We start from the raw sequence: 20,034 nt of genomic DNA, 5'->3' as shown, positions 1-20,034 counted from the left end.
CAGACTCTTTCACCCCTTTCCTGTCCAGACTCTTTCACCCCCTTCCTGTCCGGACTCTTTCACCCCCTTCCTTTCCAGACTCTTTCACCCCCTTCCTTTCCAGACTCTTTCACCCCCTTCCTGTCCAGACTCTTTCACCCCCTTCCTGTCCAGACTCTTTCACCCCTTTCCTGTCCAGACTCTTCACCCCTTTCCTGTCCAGACTCTTTCACCCCCTTCCTGTCCAGGCCAATTTTCAGCTCTCAGCGCTATCACACTTTGAATGACAATTGCGCGGTCATGCAACACTGTACCCATATGACTTTTTTACCATTTTTTTGAGACAGATAAAGCTTTATTTTGGTGGTATTTATTCACCACTGGGATTTTTATTTTTTTTTGCTATGTAAATGAAAAAGTCCAAAAAAATTAAAAAAAAAGTGTTTTTCCTATAAAATTGTGCAAATAAATAATATGTCATCATAAATCTTGGCCACAATTCAGCCAAAAGAGCATCTGTGAGGTGAGGTACTGATGATGGATCAGTAGAGTAGAGGTCAGGGCTCTGTGCAGGACACTTGAATTCCTCCACACCAAACTCATCAAGCCAAGTCCTTAAGAAGCTGGCTTTGTACTCAGGGATAGAGTCTTGCTGGAACAAAAAAGAGCCTTCACCTAATTGTTGCTAAATAGCGTATCTTTGTATGCTGGATCATTAATAGAACCCTTCACTGGAAAGAACTGAACTCAATCATTTGGAGAGATGTCCACATACTGTCATTCATATGGATAGGTGTAATGGTTAGGTGTCCACATACTTGGCCATTAAACCACTTCCAGTCCGGACACTTTCACCCCCTTCCTGTCCAGGGCAATTTTCAGCTCTCAGCGCTATCACACTTTGAATGACAATTGCGCGGTCATGCAACACTGTACCCATATGAATTTTTTACCATTTTTTTGAGACAGATAAAGCTTTATTTTGGTGGTATTTATTCACCTAATTAAAAGGTATGCGCTAATAACAAACTTATACAAAAGTGTTTATCATCATCCAAAAAAAAAAAAAAAAAAATTTAGTGTTTTGAATAAATAATTATAGTGTCCAAACATAAATTAGTGTCCAAAAAAATATATATTAGTGTCCAAAAAAAATAATATATATATCTTCAGTGACTTGAACCAATTGTGAAAAATCCACCACCAAAGGAGATTAAATGAACTCACCAGAGCTAATGGCTGGCCAGATTATAAACCAGCAACCAGGATGATGATATACACTTTTGTATAAGTTTGTTATTAGCGCATACCTTTTAATTAGGATTATTGTTGCCAAAATTTATTTTGGGTGGGATATGCTGCTGACACTTTGGTGTTTTTTGTAAGTGGCGCTTTTTTCTTTTTTAATTTGGTATTTATTCACCGCTGGGATTTTATTTTTTTTGCTATGTAAATGAAAACGTCCAAAAATTTTGAAAAAAAGGTGTTTTTCTTATAAAATTTTGCAAATAAATAATATTTCATCATAAATCTTCTCCAAAATTCAGCCAAAAGAGCATCTGTGAGGTGAGGTACTGATGGTGGATCAGTAGAGTAGAGGTCAGGGCTCTGTGCAGGACACTTGAATTCCTCCACACCAAACTCATCAAGCCAAGTCCTTAACCTCCTTAGCGGTATTCCCGAGTGTAGCTCGGGGTAAAATTTCTATACCAAGAGCGGTAACCCCGAGCTACACTCGGGCTTACCATGCGGCCTTGCTCTGGGATCCCTGCAGCACTTACCTTGTCCTTCGCTCCCGTGATGTGTCCCCTGCAGTGTCCCCGGCCATCTCCTCCGGCAGATGCCGGCATCCGGCTTCCGTGTTCCGGTCCCTGTGACGTCGGAACCGGCGGGAAATTTGAAATTTTTTAAAAATGTAATTTTTGCTGTCATTGCTGTTTCAATGCATTTCACATATATTTTGTCCCTACTGCTTTGTCCGGCGCCCTGCCTGCATTTTGAATGTTCTTTCTGCCTGGAAACTTAGAAAAGTCCATGGCGTTCAAAAAGTGTCCCTTTAGGTCAAAAGCTGTTTTAGAACAGCGATAGTAAATCAGAACCACTTGCAGAATTGAGTGATAATAATTTGTGGGGGAAATTCCTCATCAGACACTGAAAACGATTTTGTGACTTTGCTCAGCGATGTGCGAATTTGCCTCTGTATTTCAAATTTCAGTTTTTTGGTTTGATTATATTATTGAATTAAATTTATTATTATTATATTATTATTTTTTATGATTATTTATTAAATTTTAATTATGATTTCGTGTTTCAAATTTTATCATATACGGAATGTTTACTAGACTCTTGTTCAGACAGATTTCAGTGAGTTATTCCTAAAAATTACAGCCTACAATAAAAAACTACATATTTCCATGCAAAAAAATGGTACCGCTTTCAGCACAAAAAATCGGAAAGAATCATACCGCCGAGGAGGTTAAGAAACTGGCTTTGTACACAGGGATAGAGTCTTGCTGGAACAAAAAAGGACCTTCACCTAATTGTTGCTAAATAGCATATCTTTGTATGCTGGATCATTAATAGAACCCTTCACTGGAAAGAACTGAACTCAATCATTTGGAGAGATGTCCACATACTGTCATTCATATGGATAGGTGTAATGATTAGGTGTCCACGTACTTGGCCATTTAACCACTTCCAGTCCGGACACTTTTACTCCCTTCCTGTCCAGGCCAATTTTCAGCTTTCAGCGCTATCACACTTTGAATGACAATTGTGCGGTCATGCAACACTGTACCCATATGAATTTTTTTGAGACAGATAAATCTTTATTTTGTTGGTATTTATTCACCGCTGGGATTTAAATTTTTTTTGCTATGTAAATGAAAAAGTCAAAAAATTTTGAAAAAAAAGTGTTTTTCTTATAAAATTTTGTAAATAAATAATATTTCATCATTACTACTTGTAGGGGGTGATAAAGATTTTTTTATTTTTTTTTTACACTGATTGCTTTTACACCCATATAGGATGTAAAAGCAAAAATTTCTCTTTCTCTCTAGCTGCATTCTTGCAGCCATTGAGAACTACTGAGTGAGCTGTGATTGGTCACAGCTTGTCACATGGTACAAGGCTGTTGTGAATAGCCCTGTACCATGTGACCTTGGTGATCATTCACAGATTTCACACGTAGTAAGCAATGATGTTACAAGTGACATCTTGCTTACTACTTTGCATGTGATCACTGATTGGCCAATCAGTGATCACATGATCGGGACCTCGTACAGAGGTCCTGTCCAACGATCGGTGTTTCACTGTGTCTGGAGGATACAGTGGGCACCGGATCGTGGTGCTGCGCGCTTCCAGGGAGCGTGCACAAGCAGGGTGCAGAGAGGCCGTTTATAAACGGCCACCCAACCCTGCAGTGCCACCGTCTGGCCGTTTATATACAATGGCCGGACGGGAGGTGGTTAATATTATATAATATTATATAATATATTAATATAGCGTAAAAGTATATAATATATAATTTAGAACAATAAAGTGCAGCTCTACACATTCAAAAGTACTACTAAACATAAAAAAAAATACATAAAACATTATAGTGTCCAATAAAAAAAACTTGAATTCTTTAGTGATAAATAAAAGTTCAAATAATTTCAAAAAATTGTGCTTCCAAAAAAAAATACATCAAAAAAATATAAATAAACTTCTTGGGGATCCACCAACACCAGCACCTCAAAAAATACTGCCTCTTACCAGACTTATGTGACCCCACAATTAAGTGACGGTCAAGAAAAGCATCATGAGGATACCAAACAGGGGCGGACTGACAACTCATGGGGCCCCCCGGGCATTAGGGGATCATGGGGCCCCTGTGTTCCAAACTCATAAAAGCCTATGAAAAAGTACCAGGGGCATCTCATGGGGCCCCCTACTGACCCCGGGCCCTCGGGCAGTGCCCGAGTTTACAAATGGTCAGTCCGCCCCTGATACCAAATTAGGATGACAAACTCCGTTACTGCTGACTTTGGGGGATATGATGAACTCCATACACTGGATGTAGATAGACACCAATAGGATCCCTCTCATTAGATTCCCAAATCAAGGCATGAGCTCCCAAACTGATACTTCAGAAAAATATAGACCTAAAATAATGAATTATCATCAAAGAGGACAAAATCATCCAAAAAGCAAAAGAATCCTCATGGTGTAGTAAGATTAGGCGTCTATCTACATCCAGTGATATTTAATCATATATAACGCAGAAAATTCTAATTGTTAAATATATAATTTAGAGTTATTAAATACTGGTACATAATTTTACTTATTTTTTTTATAATTTTTATTTTTATATATTTTTTTATTTATTAACCATAACAAAATCTAATTTTATTTTTTATTTTTATATGCAAGCCTGTAGTAAAGTTTAAATACTGTTGTTGTAAAGTTGATCCAGGGAATATTCGATTGCCTCACAGGGGATCAGGAAGAAATTTTTTTTCCCTGCAGGAGCAAATTGGATCGTGCTTTGCTGGTTTTTTTTGCCTTCCTCTGGATCAACTGTGGGTATAGGATTATAACTTTTTTTTTTTTTTTTTTCCTTTAATGGTTGAACTGGATGAACTTTTGTCTTTTTTCAGCCAGACTAACTATGTAACTAAGTCTTATACTCACATATTCTCAATTCATGTGCACTGAGGGCATATGCAGGCATGGGCGCCAACAAGGCCAATTGTCCGAATATTCTGGCAAAAGCCTGGCCTTGCCCTCTGCACTCTCATTTGCTGCTTTATGGGAGGCCCCATCTTACCACCACAACTGGATGGACTTTTGTCGTTTTTCAGCCAGACCAAGGGCGGACTGACCATTTGGAAACTCGGGCACTGCCCGAGGGCCCGGGATCAGTAGGGGGCCCCATAAGATGCCCCTGGTACCTTTTTCATAGGCTTTTTTGAGTTTGGGCAAGGACACAGGGGCCCTATGATCCCCTATTGCCCGGGGGCCCCTTGAGTTGTCAGTCCGCTCCTGAGCCAGACTAACTATGTAACTATGTACTGTAGCTACCTATTATTATTAGTAGTAGTATTATTATTAGTAATAATAATAATAAAAATATTCATTTTCTTTATATTAACCCTGAAACTGCTAATAATAAACAAATTTTAACTGCATATTTCAATTTAAATCATTTATAAAAACATTTTTTCATTATACCAACTTAAGTAACTTGACTTTTAAGAAGTACATTTTATTTTCATTATTAACTCATTTTGTTTTTTTTATTATTGATAAATAAAATAAATATAATTACATGTATCATAGTTTAAAAAAAATATACTTATATATATTGTTTTATTTTATTTTGATTTTCCTGGGTTTTCTTTCCTTTTTTTTTTGTATGTGTGTTCTAATTGGTAAAATTTGCAGAGGCTAAAACCCTCTTTTTAGTACTCATATACTGGGCATTGCTCACAGACACATTATACTTGTCAGTTACCATTCCGGCCTGTTTGAGCCGAGGATTTCAGTTCCAATAATCGGCAGCGTTTGTGATCCACAATGTTTATTCCTCATCCCATGCTCCTCCTGTATTGTGGTTGACTTGGATATTAATCAAGCATATTTTATAGAAGCCCCCCCACGCTCCCCCTAGCTCCGAACGGATTGGACCACCAATTCGCATTCAGCCCTCCAGCTTCCTGGTTTCCCTGATTAAAAACGTAGACTGCCAGAAGTCTTCCGAACGACGACGTTGCCTACGTTTCTGTCACCGGTTTAATTTCCTTGATTGTCCCATACACTATTCATGAGATCCATAATATTCTAAAACTGTAATTTCAACAGATTAATTCCTGCTAATTATGCAACATATGAAGCGACGCACACAAAGATCCTACCGTACGCCGCGTCCCGAGGCGGGGAACGCAACGTCGAGTCTTTTTCTGATTTCAACTGGAAAACAAACTAATTATGTGGAAATATGTTAATATATTGTGCTGCGGGGACCGGGGCCCTTTGTTCTGCTCGAGAAATGTTTCTGGTGACGGGGCTGTCGGTGATATTTCTTGCAGGAGAAGCTGCCCTTTCCTGATGCATGAACGTTATACACCGACCCATGCGCCTTTCCTTCACATAAAGACCATTTGCATAATTTGGAATTACTCCAGTCTGGTGGAAACGGACAGGATACCCTGGGAACAGGCTCTACCACCGGCCCCTGAACGTAGTTTCTGCTAAGGGAAGGGGGCCTGTTCACTTGCATTTGTGTCCCCTGTCATATTAGCTCATTATTCAAAAACCGTGCCCGTGCCATTAGCCTATTATAACTAATTATGTGCATATCTTTAGGAGAACTTATGTGGCTCCATGTTACTATTAGCCATGGGTGAGTATTTTGACTAGGAAGCCAAGGAACCAGAACCATGCCAATGACAGTTTTCTGTTTTAAAGTGACCCTGTTACCCTTAGGGCAAAGCTACGGGGCCTCTTTAAAATGTAACTGTGCCTTATTTTGTATTGTTTTCCTCCCTACCTTCATTTCCCCCCATCAAGTCATACATACTAAGGGGGGGGGGGTACAACCTGGGGAATAAATGGTGGAGAAGGATCTGGGGGAATCAGTATCAGTGTTGGAGAAGGATCTTAGGGAATCAATGGTGGAGAAGGATCTGGGGGAATCAATGATGGAGAAAGATCTGGGGGAATCATTGGTGGAGAAGGATCCGGGGGAATCAGTGTTGGAGAAGGATCTGGGGGAATCAATGGTGGAGAAGGATCTGGGGGAATCAATGGTGGAGAAGGATCTGGGGGAATCAATGGTGGAGAAGGATCTGGGGGAATCAATGGTGGAGAAGGATCTGGGGGAATCAGTGGTGGAGAAGGATCTGAGGGAATCAATGGCAGAGAAAGATCTGGGGTAATCAATGGCAGAGACGGACCTGGAAGAATCAGTGTTGGAGAAGGATCTTGGGGAATCAATGGTGGAGAAGGATCTGGGGGAATCAGTGGTGGAGAAGGATCTGGGGGAATCAATGGTGGAGAAGGATCTTGGGGAATCAATGGTGGAGAAGGATCTTGGGGAATCAATGGTGGAGAAGGATCCGGGGGAATCAATGGTGGAGAAGGATCCAGGGGAATCCGTGTTGGAGAAGGATCCGGGGGAATCAATGGTGGAGAAGGATCAGGGGGAATCCGTGTTGGAGAAGGATCTTGGGGAATCAATGGTGGAGAAGGATCTGGGGGAATCAGTGTTGGAGAAGGATCTGGGGGAATCAACGTTGGAGAAGGATCTGGGGGAATCAACATTGGAGAAGGATCTGGGGGAATCAATGGTGGAGAAGGATCTGGGGCAATCAACGTTGGAGAAGGATCTGGGGGAATCAATGGTGGAGAAGGATCTGGGGGAATCAGTGTTGGAGAAGGATCTTGGGGAATCAATGGTGGAGAAGAATCTGGGGGAATCAATGGTGGAGAAGAATCTGGGGGGGGGGGGGGTCAGTGTTGGAGAAGGATCTGGGGGAATCAATGGTGGAGAAGAATCTGGAGGAATCAATGGTGGAGAAGAATTTGGGGGGGTCAGTGGTGGAGAAGGATCTGGGGGAATCAATGGTGGAGAGGGATCTGGGGGAATCAATGGTGGAGAAGGATCTGGGGGAATCAATGGTGGAGAAGGATCTGGGGGAATCAATGGTGGAGAAGGATCTGGCGTAATCAGTGTTGGAGAAGGATCTTGGGGAATCAATGGTGGAGAAGAATCTGGGGGGGTCAGTGGTGGAGAAGGATCTGGTGGAATCAATGGTGGAGAAGAATCTGGAGGAATCAATGGTGGAGAAGGATCTGGGGGAATCAACGTTGGAGGAGGATCTGGGGGAATCAACGTTGGAGGAGGATCTGGGGGAATCAACGTTGGAGGAGGATCTGGGGGAATCAACGTTGGAGAAGGATCTGGGGGAATCAATGGTGGAGAAGGATCTGGGGGAATCAACATTGGAGAAGGATCTGGGGGAATCAATGGTGGAGAAGGATCTGGGGGAATCAGTGTTGGAAAAGGATCTTGGGGAATCAATGGTGGAGAAGGATCTGGGGGAATCAATGGTGGAGAAGAATCTGGGGGGGGGGGGGGTCAGTGTTGGAGAAGGATCTGGGGGAATCAATGGTGGAGAAGAATCTGGAGGAATCAATGGTGGAGAAGAATTTGGGGGGGTCAGTGTTGGAAAAGGATCTGGGGGAATCAATGGTGGAGTGGGATCTGGGGGAATCAATGGTCGAGAGGGATCTGGGGGAATCAACGGTGGAGAAGGATCTGGGGGAATCAATGGTGGAGAAGGATCTGGGGGAATCAATGGTGGAGAAGGATCTGGTGGAATCAGTGTTGGAGAAGGATCTTGGGGAATCAATGGTGGAGAAGGATCTGGGGGAATCAATGGTGGAGAAGGATCTGGAGGAATCAATGGTGGAGAAGAATCTGGGGGGGGGGTCAGTGGTGGAGAAGGATCTGGGGGAATCAATGGTGGAGAAGAACCTGGAGGAATCAATGATGGAGAAGAATCTGGGGGGGGGGGCAGTGGTGGAGAAGGATCTGGGGCAATCAATGGTGGAGAAGGATCTGGGGGAATCAACATTGGAGAAGGATCTGGGGGAATCAATGGTGGAGAAGGATCTGGGGGAATCAGTGTTGGAGAAGGATCTTGGGGAATCAATGGTGGAGAAGGATCGGGGGAATCAATGGTGGAGAAGGATCTGGAGGAATCAATGGTGGAGAAGAAGCTGGGGGGGAGGTCAGTGTTGGAGAAGGATCTGGGGGAATCAATGGTGGAGAAGGATCTGGGGGAATCAATGGTGGAGAAGAATCTGGAGGAATCAATGGTGGAGAAGAATCTGGGGGGGGGGGGTCAGTGGTGGAGAAGGATCTGGGGGAATCAATGGTGGAGAAGGATCTGGGGGAATCAATTGTGGAGAAGGATCTGGGGGAATCAATGGTGGAGAGCGATCTGGGGGAATCAATGGTGGAGAGGGATCTGGGGGAATCAACGGTGGAGAAGGATCTGGGGGAATCAATGGTGGAGAAGGATCTGGGGGAATCAGTGTTGGAGAAGGATCTTGGGGAATCAATGGTGGAGAAGGATCTGGGGGAATCAACAGTGGAGAAGGATCTGGGGGAATCAATGGTGAAGAAAGATCTGGGGGAATCAATGGCGGAGAAGGATCTGGGGTAATCAATGGCGGAGAAGGATCTAGGGGAATCAGTGTTGGAGAAGGATCTGGGGGAATCAATGGTGGAGAAGGATCTGGGGGAATCAATGGTGGAGAAGGATATGGGGGAATCAATGGTCTCTTCGCTATTAACCTTTTGGGGTGTCATCATGCCAAGATCAATAGAGTTCTCTAAGGCCCTCAGAAAGAAAATTATTGTTGTCTATGAGTCTGGCAAGGGCTTTTTAAAGATCACCAAATTATTTGAAATCAATCATTCAGTTGTGAGGACAAAAAACCTATAAGTAGTGCAGATTTCAAACAATTACTAGTTGGCCCACAAATGGCCAACCTTGCAAATTCAGCTCAGGAGCTGTCTGTTTGATGTTGAAAGGAACCCCAAAAATAACATCGCGGACACATCTCGAAAAATGGTGGAACGGAAACATTTGATCAGCTGAAAGCAGAATTTAAACTCCATAGCCCAGTCTTTCTTAACCATTGTTCTGTGGAACCATAAGGTTCCTCCAGAGGTTGCTAGGGGTTCCATGAGCAACGAGGAGTAAAAAAACACTGACAACAATTATATTTTTAGCTATGTCTAAGGGTGGGGAATTTTTCCCAATGACCACCAATGTAAGGATCATTCTTTCCAGTGACCATCACACTAATGTATTGTGAGCTGTATATATAGAAATTATTAGCAGGGGTTCCCTGAGACAAGAATGTTACAATTGTTCTCCAAGGCTACCCTAGCCATATGTTCTTTCCTTACCCTCATTTCCAGTATTCTGTCCAAACTCAGTTCCTCACTAATATTGACACACTTTCAGATATCCCCCTCTGTGGGGTACCCTTGGGTTCACCCCCTCTAAACTAATCCCAAAACTATATCCAATGCTCTTAGTTCTGCACTCTTGAATGATGGCTTTTACCAAAATAGAGATCTAATATTTGGATGTTGGTCCGTTGAATGACTATGATTGTGATGAGGTCCTTTTGGGGTCTCAGAGGATAAGCCTACAACTATATTTGCTTTATAGAGCTTACCTAACAGCAGTGCTCCTGGAAAAATATAAACCACATCATAGCCCCTTGTGTCCTAAGTGTCAATAGGCCATGTTTTTGAATCTATTATGGAAATGCTCAGTGGTCCAGAGTACTGGAAGCAAGTTGCAAAACATTTTGCATGATCATATGGGCTGTATGATGGGGCTAGACCCCAGATCGTGTCTTTCTGGAATCCTTGATCACTCCCTTAGATTGCTACACTAAGACCTTCCTCCTTCATGCTTTGTAACGAAATAGGACTTGGGTGGGTCCTTCCTACAAGCTCTCTGGGTGAAAACCTATACACTCTACCCCTCAAGAAGGTGACATATGGACACAATGTCCTGCTAAATATGAAAAGATTTGGGGGTTTGGCACACTTTTCCACTTACATGTTGATTATAAACATGCATTGATAATCCTTTTACGTACTGTACCTTATTCCATATATGAAAAACCCCCATACTACAACAACCCCCTCATTGCTAGCCATGCACTCATTTATTGTTTGTTTGGTTTACTCTGTTGCTCATGATCCTGGAGTGTGTTCTGATCCGACAGCGTATCGCACCTTCTTGTAACTGCTGGTACTTCTTCAATGAAGCATCCCTCCTTTTGTGGGACTTTTTAAAAAAAAATCACATTGAGGGACCCTCGGGCAGTTGGTGTCAAAATGCATGCATCTGCAATCAGAAATAGAATGCACCACTTTAAATTGCATGGTAAGCGCACCAGGAAAAAGCCATTACTGTTCAAAAAGAATATTGAAGCAAGAATACAGTTTTCTCTTGAACATACAGGCAAGAACGAGGCCTTCTGGAACAATATGTACTAAAGAATTGAAGATAAAGCTGCTTGACCAGAGTAATAATAGACATGTTTGGTCCAAACTAGATTGCGTTACAGGAGAAGAACCTCATATCAAGTGTGGAACATGATGTTTTGTTCTGTGTTTGCTTTGTTGCTTCAGGGCCTGGGCAGCTTGCAGTCATTGAGTCAACTATAAATTCTGCACCCTTTTAAGATTTTCTAGATGAGAATGTGAAGCCATTTGTTTCAAAAGTTGAATAACCTCATACCAAGTGTGAAGCATGGTGGTGGAAATGTTATGGTTTGCTTTGCTGCTGCAGGGCCTGGGTAACTTGCAGTCATTGAGTCAACTATAAATACTGCATTGCATAAAAATGTGCTTGATGAGACTTTGAGGCCAACTGTCCAAAAGTTGAAGAACCTCATACCAGGTGCGAAGCATGGTGATGGAATTGTAGTCTGGGTTTTCTTTGCGGCAAGCTTGCAGTCATTGAGTCAACTATAAAATTCTGCATCATATCAAAATGTGCTTAGTGAGACTGTGAGGCGCACTGTCTAAAAGTTGAAGAACCTCATACTAAATGTGAAGCATGATGGTGGAAATATTATGGTCTGGGCTTGCTTTTCAGCTTCAGGCCCTGGTAAACCTGCAGTCATTAGGGTTGATTTACTAAAGGCAAATAGACTGTGCACTTTGAAAAGTGCAGTTGCACTCTGCAAGTGCAATTGCTCCAGAGCTTAGTAAATGAGGTAAAGCTTCACTTTGCAAAGAATACTCAATCACATGCAAGGAAAATGAAAAAAAAGCAGCATTTTTGCTTGCACATGATTGGCTGATGCCCATTTACTAAGCTCGGGGGCAACTGCTCTTGTAGAGTGCAACTGCACTTTGCCTTTAGAAAATCAACCCCATTGAGTCAACTAAAAATTCTGCATCATATAACTTGAGGTGATTGTAGCCGTATTAGTGCATTTGTGACAGAAACAATTGAGTACTGTCCGTGATACTTTTTTTATTTGCACTAACATACAATTTTGAGAACAAGCTTTCGGGGAGTGTCCCCTTCTTCAAGGTTCAAGGACCTTGAAGAAGGGGACACTCCCCGAAAGCTTGTCCTCAAAATTGTATGTTAGGGCAAATAAAAAAAGTATCACGGACAGTACTCAATTGTTTCTGCATCATATAAAAATGTGCTTGATGAGAATGTGAGGACATCTGTTCAAAAATTGAAGAACCTTATACCAAATGTGAAGCATAGTGACTACAATGTTGTGGTCTGGGTTTGCTTTGCAGCATCAGGGCCTGAGAAGCTTGCAGTCATTGAGTCGACCATAAATTCTGAATCATATCAAAATGTGTTTGATGAGAATGTGAGGCCATCTCTCCAAAAGTTGAAGAACCTCAAACCAAGTGTGAAGCATGATGGTGGAAATGTTAAGGTCTGGGATTGCTTTGCTGCTTCAGGGCCTGGGCAGTTTGCACTCACTGAGTCGACTATAAATTCTGAGTCAACTATAAATTCATATCAAAATGTGTTTGATGAGAATGTGAGGCCATCTGTCCAAAAGTTGAAGTTTAACTGGAAACAGATCCTTCAACACAATAATAATCTGAAGCACATTAGGAAATCCACTAAGAACCTAAAATGAAGAAAGAGAGGGTTATGGACTGCCCTAGTCAAAGCTATGATTTGATTCCCATTGAAATGCTGCAGGGAATATGAAACAGGCAGCTCATATAAGGAAACCGAGACATCTTACAACCGAAGACATTTTGTATGGATGAATAGTCAAACATTTCACCGAGTTGATGTCAGAAAGTGGCGGAGAGTTATTCAAACACCTTCAAGAAGTAATTTGTTCTTGAGAAGGTGATACCAGCTTCTGAGGCTGACCTCACTGGGATTGAAATAAGGTATGTAATAAAAACTGAAAGGTTTTATTGTAATATTTCACTAACATGTTGAAGAGGGGGGACCAGGGAAGGCAACATCAAGGCAGATTAAACTTCAGCTTCACTTGTGCAATATGCCACGTACAGTATGTTTTATAACAGTGCTCAGTATAAATGAGTACACTCCTTTGGAAAAGTAAGATTTTAGTCAATATCTCAAAGAACACCAGAACAATTTCCAAAATGTTCACAAAACTGAGTTTTATAGAACATTTGTTTAGCTCATTACGTGAAAGTAACGTTAATAATATAACTTAGATTGCAAAATCTTCAATTTTTAACCTCCTCGGCGGTATGATTATTTCAGATTTTTGGTGCTGAAAGCGGTACCATTATTTTTAGAGATGAGCGAATCGAACCAGGCGAACCGGAATTCGAGTCGAATTTCAGGAAATATTCGATTCGTGTCGAATCCGAAATTTTGCCTACTTCGGGTGCGCGAATCGAATATTTCCCGATCAGCCGGCAAAAGTGTCCCTGCAGTGAGCTCCGCTATTTCTGACAGTTCTCTGACAGAAGGAACACATGTTTAGCGGTTGAAACATTGTATCTATTAGTTTCCATTTAGGATACAGATGTTTCAACCGCTGTACATGTGAAGAAGCTGTCAGAGAATTGTCAGAAATAGAGGAACTCTGCACATACACTTTTTGCCGGCTTGGAATTATTCTTATTTTCATCCTACTTCTTCTTCTTCTTCATCCTCATCCTCTTCTTCTGAGGATGAGGATGAAGAAGAAGAAGTAGGATGAAAATAAGAATAATTCCAAGCCGGCAAAAAGTGTATGTGCAGAGTTCCTCTATTCTGCAGATACACTTAGAGGAGCTCTGCAGATACACTTAGAGGAGCTCTGCACATACACTTTTTGCTGGCTTGGAATTAATCTTATTTTCATCCTACTTCTTCTTCTTCTTCTTCATCCTCATCCTCAGAAGAAGAAGAAGAGGATGAGGATGAAGAAGAAGAAGAAGAAGTAGGATGAAAATAAGAATAATTCCAAGCCGGCAAAAAGTGTATGTGCAGAGTTCCTCTATTCTGCAGATACACTTAGAGAAGCTCTGCACATACACTTAGAGGAGCTCTGCACATACACTTTTTGCTGGCTTGGAATTAATCTTATTTTCATCCTACTTCTTCTTCTTCTTCTTCATCCTCATCCTCATCCTCAGAAGAAGAAGAAGAGGATGAGGATGAAGAAGAAGAAGAAGAAGTAGGATGAAAATAAGAATAATTCCAAGCCGGCAAAAAGTGTATGTGCAGAGTTCCTCTAAGTGTATCTGCAGAATAGAGGAACTCTGCACATACACTTTTTGCCGGAAACCGCTGTATGGAGGGAATGTCCCAGAACTGTCAGAAATAGACAGAAACTGTCACAGAACTGTCCTTCTTCTCATCCTTCTCCTTCTTCTCATCCTTCTTCTCATCCTTCTCCTTCTTCTCATCCTTCTCCTTCTTCTCATCCTTCTCCTTCTCCATCTTCTCATCCTTCTCCTTCTCCTTCTTCTCATCCTTCTCCTTCTCTTTCTTCTCATCCTTCTCCTTCTTCTCATCCTTCTCCTTCTTCTCATCCTTCTCCTTCTCCTTCTTCTCATCCTTCTCCTTCTCCTTCTTCTCATCCTTCTCCTTCTCCTTCTTCTCATCCTTCTCCTTCTTCTCATCCTTCTCCTTCTCCTTCTTCTCATCCTTCTCCTTCTTCTCATCCTTCTTCTCATCCTTCTCCTTCTTCTCATCCTTCTTCTCATCCATCTTCTTCTCATCCTTCTCCTTCTCCTTCTTCTCATCCTTCTCCTTCTTCTCATCCTTCTCCTTCTTCTCATCCTTCTCCTTCTCCTTCTTCTCATCCTTCTCCTTCTCCTTCTTCTCATCCTTCATCTTCTCCTTCTTCTCATCCTTCTCCTTCTCCTTCTTCTCATCCTTCTCCTTCTCCTTCTCCTTCTCTTTCTTCTCATCCTTCTCCTTCTTCTCATCCTTCTCCTTCTTCTCATCCTTCTCCTTCTCCTTCTCCTTCTTCTCATCCTTCTCCTTCTCCTTCTTCTCATCCTTCTCCTTCTTCTCATCCTTCTCCTTCTTCTCATCCTTCTCCTTCTTCTCATCCTTCTTCTCATCCTTCTTCTCATCCTTCTCCTTCTTCTCATCCTTCTTCTCATCCTTCTTCTTCTCATCCTTCTCCTTCTTCTCATCCTTCTCCTTCTCCTTCTTCTCATCCTTCTCCTTCTTCTCATCTTTCTCCTTCTCCTTCTTCTCATCCTTCTCCTTCTCCTTCTTCTCATCCTTCTCCTTCTTCTCATCCTTCTCCTTCTCCATCTTCTCATCCTTCTCCTTCTTCTCATCCGTCTCCTTCTCCTTCTTCTCATCCTTCTCCTTCTTCTCATCCTTCTCCTTCTCCTTCTTCTCATCCTTCTCCTTCTTCTCATCCTTCTCCTTCTTCTCATCCTTCTCCTTCTCCTTCTTCTCATCCTTCTCCTTCTTCTCATCCTTCTTCTCATCCTTCTCCTTCTTCTCATCCTTCTTCTCATCCTTCTTCTTCTCATCCTTCTCCTTCTTCTCATCCTTCTCCTTCTTCTCATCCTTCTCCTTCTTCTCATCCTTCTCCTTCTCCTTCTTCTCATCCTTCTCCTTCTTCTCATCCTTCTCCTTCTTCTCATCCTTCTCCTTCTCCATCTTCTCATCCTTCTCCTTCTCCTTCTTCTCATCCTTCTCCTTCTCCTTCTCCTTCTTCTCATCCTTCTCCTTCTTCTCATCCTTCTCCTTCTCCTTCTTCTCATCCTTCTCCTTCTCCTTCTCCTTCTTCTCATCTTTCTCCTTCTCCTTCTTCTCATCCTTCTCCTTCTCCTTCCTCATCTCCAAGGGCATTTAAATTAAAGGTACAGTGTTCTGCACTAATTTAAAGGCTCTCTGAAGCCTAGAAACCCTTTTAATAAGTTAACTTCGTAGCGAATTAATTCGCATAGAATCGAATTTCATACTGGAATTCGCCGAATCAGCCGAATCGAATTTTTGAGAAATTTGCTCATCTCTAATTATTTTGCATGGAAATTTGGCGTTTTATATTGTAGGCCTGTAATTCTTAGGAATTACTCACTGAAATCTGTCCGAATAAGAGTCTAGTAAACATCCCGGGTAGGATAAAACTTGAAACACGAAATCATAAATTATAATTTAATAAATAATCAGAAAAAATAATAATATAATAATAAATTTAATTCAATAATATAATCAAACCAAAAACACTGAAATTTGAAATATAGCGACAAGTTCGCACATCACTGAACTCAGTCGCAGAATCGTTTTCAGTGTCTGATGACAAATTTCCCCCACGAATCATTATCACTCAATTCTGCAAGTGGTTCTGATTTACTATCGCTGTTCTCTAGCCGGTCTAAAACCTGACCTAAACGCCATGGACGTTTTTCAGTTTCCAGGCAGAAAGAACAGTAAAAATGAAGGCAGGGCGCCGGACAAAGCACTCGGGACAAAATGTATGTAAAATGGTTTGATACAGGAATGATATACTATGTGATTTTAGTGATTTTTGTGAATGTCACTTTTTGTCATTTTCAAATTTCCGGCCAGTTCTGTCCCCCGTACGTCTCGATGCTCGCAGAGGACGGAACCCAGATGACAGATGCCGGCATCGGCTGGATTACATTGCCGGGGACACTGCAGGGGGGGCATCACAGGAGCGCAGGACAAGGTAAGTGATCGAGGGATCGCAGAGCAGCACCGCATGGTAAGCCCGAGTGTAGCTCGGGGTTACCGCTTGTGGTACTGAAACTTTACCCCGAGCTACACTCGGGAATACCGCCAGGGAGGTTAATTACATTATTTGATACAAAAAATGAATCCACCCCACAACAAAAACGACTCCATCTAGTATTTTGTATGACTTTCATGATTTGTAAGGACGGCTCCAAGTCTTCTAGGCCTGGAATGAAGAAGTTGGTGACATATTGCAACATCGATCTTTTTCCATTCTTCAAGAATGACCTCTTTTAGAGCCTGGATGCTGAATGGAGAGTGATGCTCAACTTGTCTCTTCAGAATTCTCCATAGGTGTTCAATTGTTCAGATCAGGAGACATATTTGGCCACTGAATCACTTTCACCCGGTTCTTCTTCAGAAATGCAACAGTGGCCTTAGATGTGTGTTTTGGATCATTGTCATGTTGGAAAAGTGCACGACGACTAAGGGCATTGAGTGATGGTAGTATCTTCTCTTCCAATATAGAGCAGTACATCTGTGAATTCATGACACCATCAATGAAATGCAGCTTCTCAACACCAGCAGCACTCATGCAGCCCCACAGAAGTACACTGCCACCACCATGTTTCACAGTAGGCACCATGCATCTTTCTTTGTACTCCTCACCTTTGCAACGCCATACAGTTTTGAAGCCATCAGTTCCAAAACCATTTATCTTGGTCTCATCACTCCAGAGTACAGAGTCCCAGTAGTCTTCTTTTTCAGCATAGGACCTGGCAAATTCTAAGTGGGCTTTTTTGTGCATGGGCTTTAGGAGAGGCTTCCTTCATGGATGACACCCCATGCATGCCATTTCTCTGCCGTGTAAGCCATATTGTGTCACAGGAAACAATCACCCGAGTTTGGCTTTCTACTTCTTTAGCTAACTGTAGTGAACGTGCATGGCAATTTTCTTCAACCCTTCTCATCAGAAGGCGCCCCTGTTGAGGTGTTAACGTCTGTGAACGGTCTGGACGTCTCTGTGAGATGGTTGCAGTTCCATCTTTGTTAAATTTTTGTATCACTTTTGCCACAGTATTCTGACTGATAACTAAAGCTTTGCTGATCTTCTTGTAGCCCTCACCTTTCTTGTGTAAAGAAATTATTTTCTTTCTCAGACCTTGTGACATTTCTCTTCCACGTGGTGCACAGCATGAAATGGGAGGGGTTTACTTTAAGTAACGCCCTTTTATAATTAACTGTCTGCTGGACACCTGTTTAATGAATAATTAGACTCACCTGTACCTGAATTCTTGTTAATTAGGATTATGTTGTCTAAAATTTAGCTTTGCTCCTAAGACTTTCATTGGATGTATTCATGTTTGCAACATGGTCTTGGATGAATTTATTAGGAAAAATATTTTCTTGTGTGTGCAAATCAACAAATCTTGTCTGCCCGTATTTGTGGGAGGATTTTTTAGTATAGCGTCCCGTAGAAAATGCTGATACTAAAAGGAAAGTAAGGAAATCTGTTGGGGTGTACTCCTTTATGCTGAGCACTGTATATATATATATATATATATATATATATATACCATGGATGGCACAGTGGCTTATGATTAGCACGTCTGCCTTGCAGTAAATGGGTTATGGGTTCGATTCCCAACCATGGCGCCTCCTGCATGGGGTTTGCATGTTATCCTGTGCTTTTGTGGGTTTCCTCTGGGTACTCCGGTTTCCTCCAACACTCCAAAGACATGCTGGTAGGTTGGCTCCTGTCTAAATTGTCCTAGTTTCATCCCTGGCCATGCGGGATCTCCTCCATGGTAGGGGTTGGGGAAAGACCTGGAAACCTACCCTGTAAAAATAATTGCTAAGAGAATTCATGGAAAAAGTCGCTTACGAGTGACAGTCCATGCAATCGCCAAGGGTCGGATAAAACTGAATGGATAGATAGAGATATATACCATATATATATATATATATATATATATATATATATACACACACAGATATGTGTACACTATTCTCCAGAATAAAGTAAAATAAAAATGAAAAACAAACAGCTTTACTAACAATAGGTAAAAATTAGTAATATGTATATAGTATAAATATATATTTTACAAATTTTTACCTAATATTAGTAAAGCTGTTTGTTTTTCATTTTTATTTGACTTTATTCTGGAGTCCTTCTATCACACTACAGAAATCATTGCTTTTATCAATGCCGCTCTCCAACACATAAATATATAAATGTAAAACTAAATTACCATGTGCTATAAAAAAAAAAAAAAAAAAAAGATGAAAGCACCAAACTTTTTTTTTCCCACTGTATGTTATAAGCATGTAAGCACCTTCTGTCCCTGACATGAAGTGGGACCCGAGTCCCCCAGTCTGGTCACTACCCTTCTGTTACTTTGATATCCGGGACTCACAAATATTTTGCTCATGGTGTTGCTTGTATTAGGTCTTTTCACGGGTTGCCTTTGATCTTTTAGCAGTCTTGCGGGGAAGGACACTTCAGATACTAAGCAACAAATGCAGACTATTATATCTCCAACACGCCATATTGCACCAGAGTTACATGTGTGATATACAACACCTCCTTCCACTCTCCCATATGTCAGCCAAGTGTAAAAAACAGCCAGCAGACCCTTATAAGAGCTATTAATATAAGACAACACAGCTTGCAGAAGCATTTATTGTGAGTATCCTCTGAGTAATGTGGGGGTGGGGGTTTTTTTTTTGTCTTTGAAGAGGTCTCCTGCTCATTATATATTGGATTAGTGAATAGGACTTTGGTTCCCAGCACTTGAGACCATGAACATCATATCATAAAAGTATTTATTGACAGCTTTTATGTCTAAAAAAAAAAATTATGGATGGCTGTCCAATCTCATTAAAAAAAAAAAAGACAGAAGGCTCAATTCTCAAAGCATTAATACAAGTAAAAAAAACTTTGAGCCATGTGACAGTTATTTTTTAAATCTCATTGGATTCAACTGGAAATACCTGTCACTTTTTATGGGGAAAATAAGTAGCCTTATGCAGGCCATAGACGGGTCGAAAACCGGCCGTTTAAAAAAAAAAAAGAAAAATCAGTTCTTCAATCGGCAGACGTTACCACCAACGGTAAAAAAAAAAATCGGCCGATTTTCGTCCCGTCTACGGCCGGCATTTTTACTTCTGTCCCTTGCAGAGAGCTCCGCTATTATATTTTACATGAAAAAGTCTTGCGGTTGCAACAATGTATCTATTTGTATCCATTTTGGATACAGATGTTTTTATTCGGATACAAATGGATACATTGTTGCAACCGCAAGACTTTTCATATAAAATATAATAGCGGACTGGAATTCTTCTTCTT

At 41.4% G+C, this 20,034-nt stretch overlaps 1 long non-coding RNA gene across 2 annotated transcripts in view; it reads left to right on the top strand.

The window, feature by feature from the left end:
• LOC149452181 (uncharacterized) overlaps window positions 1-20,034 on the top strand; it is a 123,388-nt gene that overhangs the window by 22,120 nt on the left and 81,234 nt on the right. The window lies entirely within an intron of this gene.

Source organism: Staurois parvus, unplaced genomic scaffold, assembly GCF_062004578.1.
Source record: "Staurois parvus isolate SC_StPar_1 unplaced genomic scaffold, SC_StPar_1.0 ptg000491l, whole genome shotgun sequence".
Classification (NCBI taxonomy): domain Eukaryota; kingdom Metazoa; phylum Chordata; class Amphibia; order Anura; family Ranidae; genus Staurois; species Staurois parvus.
This window is presented reverse-complemented; position numbering and strand designations above follow the sequence as displayed.